Here is a 3,011-nt window from a genome sequence, read left to right as displayed (position 1 = left end):
CATCCTGTTCTTGTTGCTACGCGTTGCCACTTTTCTTTTCGTTAAAAATGTCTTGAGACTTCGGTACTTCTTGATGGAGTGTTCTAGAGATATGCTCTGCTAGGTTTCTGACGCTATGCAACCCTCCTTTCTTTATTAACAAAATGTCCAAGCTCCCTAAAACCTTGTGTCCATCTAAACCTCCATCTTCATCCTCAAAATTCCCCTACGCAATCGGAATTCATCGATGGCGAACGATCGACGCTAAAATTCTCACGCGTACATCTCGCGGTGGCAGAAATCGTTTCGACATGGCGACGCTGTTACGTGCGCGGCACGCAGATGACGTCTATGACGCCGGATCAAGATGGGATCCACGTGTGAATGGGACGGCACGCGAAGGCCGCAAAGCATCAAACGGTCGCAAGGTGTATAAATATGATGGGGGCCCGCGATATGGTAGCCACGAGTGTTGCCGATCGTGCGGCATGGGGCTCCCGAAAGCCAAGGATCGGCGTTACTTTTGTCTCTCGCCGACAACGGTTACCCACGTAACTCACGTCACCGATCCCGCGATTAGATCTTCAAACGTTCTTTCATTTTTTCCCTCCCCCTCGCCGTCGGTGAGACGCTGACGTCGGTTTTTCGTATGCCGGGTCCGTCGTTCGAGCTCGTAGATATTCATAAACGATCGACGCCGACGGTCTCGTAACGCATCGACAACGAGAATCTTATTATTCCCCCCCTTCTGCCAAATTCGAGATCGTATTTCAGAGCCGATGTTCCCAGGGAGACGAGGCGCAGGCTTCCGTGAATGGGAATCGAGCAGCGACAGGGGCGAAATTATGAAAGCTGATTATGTAGATGGGGTGACACATGTTGAGGAATGTCTTCGGGATGTGTGGGCTGATATGCGGACACCTGAAATCATAGAGAATATTGTTAGGGGGTTGTGGAGACGAAGGATGGATGCGAAGTATTATGGATTAACCCTTTGAGTGCCAGAGGAAATTTTCATGTATATTTTCAGACAGACAGTTTTAAAGCAAAGATGCATGATTGTAAACAGAAATGCAACGATATATCTCTCTTTGGCACTCAAAGGGACGAATTTTATTTATGCTTAGTTCCAAACAAGGCTTACGATTTCCAAAACTAATTCGGACCTGATAATAAATCACCCTCATTTACCACCTCGATCATCCCCCAATCATCGTATCGCGCAATCCAGTCGGAACGATCATCGTTCAAGTTTCTCTAACTTACACGTGCTGGAGGGAACCATTTCTTTTCCTCGGCGAGTCCAATGGTTTTACACTTCCACCGAAGGGTTAATTACGATCTACGAGGGTCAAGAGGAGTAGTAAGGAGGATAGGAGATAATGGCCGCAGCTCGCTTTTTAGCTTTGCCGATTTTAACTGGGAAGATGGATGAGCCAATTATGGAATCGACGAAATTTCACACCGCGGACGAAAATTCATTAGGGAGGTCCATGAGCATAAATAAATTCGTACACCCTTCCACGCCCAGTCGGACGAGGGCAGGTGTCGGCTCGGTTCCCTCGGACTACACGGTGTTTGGGAATAGATCTAGAATTTCGAGAATCCTCGAAGGGAGAAAAGGGAAAGCACGTTGTTCCGCTGGAATCCTGAGAATTCTCGGAAACGACAGTCCTTTCGTTTCTTCGACTGGGTTACATGGTTAGATTTGAGGTAGCGTAGGAAATTTAGATAATGAGCAAGGAAAAATGGTGTGGAACTACCCACTCTTTGTCGAAGACAGCTGTTTTACGATAACGATGGACCCGACGCTTTTGGAGTAACAAAACTGTTGCGATGATCGTGAATTACTGAACTAAGGAACTATTTCTCAATAATAGCATGCAGGAAGACAGCCTCGCGGTAAACAAACGCACGATGAATCCTTCTTTAAACGCTTCTAGTAAAAAGTGGAATGCAAATGAAGACATCCAAAGAATCGAAATGCTAAATCTGAATAAACAGAATGCAAAATGTAATCTATCCTAGAAGAGGGATCCATTCGGGATAGGCAAAGCTGTTCCGTGCCGCAGGGAGGTATCCTCCCCTCATCCGTGGTCCGTTTTTTGTAGCAAGAGAGAGTCAACGATGCTTTTTATTTCGCGTTCGTGCCTTCATGAACGGTACACTCGTAAATTCATCTTTTAAACCCTCAGGAACGTCTTCTCACTGAGTCGGAGACTTCTTAGAGGCCGTCGGGACTCATTTATTATTCAGATTTATAGCCAGACTCGAACTGACTCCCACAGATCGGCAGGTCTTTGCAACTCTCGAGTGGCCGCGAGCCCTTGAAGAGAGAACCTTGGAAATTCGACGTTTTGCATACGACACGATCTTTGCTCGATTCGAATGAAACCGGCGCATAACAAGCGACTTTCGTCGATGCTTTTGTGCCCGCCTTTTACAGAACACGTGCTTCGCGCTGATCTTGCAACAAACAACCGCAGATATCTTTCCTTTCGCGGAGGAACACTATCCGGCTCGATAATTTAGGATAATACCGATCGCGGTGTTGCGAGCGAAGTGGATCCCGAAGAGTCGAAGAGTTTTGTTGAATCTTAAGGGTCGCAGGGCTCTGAGATATTTAAAAAAAACATTATTATTTAAGGAAGAGGAGTTTTAGGATGATAGATACTTTTTTTCTGGTATCTAGCAGCAACTCGAGATGCTTCTTAGCGTTCTATTGTCACGAATGCTGAGCTTAGATTAACTTGACCAGTCTATTGACACTTTGAGTTTCAATGAAATTACAGGGTGCGGCAGAAAATTTGACTTCTAAGTTGTATTCGTCCTAACACGAAAGCACTTCAAGCTTGGAATTTTTTCCAACACTGAGAAGCAATCATTTGGTGCTCTGTAAAAAAGCACAAGAAGTCCACTTCGAAATCAATTAAGTATGATACAGCCAAAGGCATCATTTATAAACTCTCGTTGTTAAAATTTGTTTTTGTGAAAGAATAAAGTTTCTATGGTATTTTATTGAGAGGTCAAAT

The sequence above is a fragment of the Hylaeus anthracinus genome, unplaced genomic scaffold, assembly GCF_026225885.1.
Source record: "Hylaeus anthracinus isolate JK02 unplaced genomic scaffold, UHH_iyHylAnth1.0_haploid 2, whole genome shotgun sequence".
Classification (NCBI taxonomy): Eukaryota; Metazoa; Arthropoda; class Insecta; order Hymenoptera; family Colletidae; genus Hylaeus; species Hylaeus anthracinus.
This window is presented reverse-complemented; position numbering follows the sequence as displayed.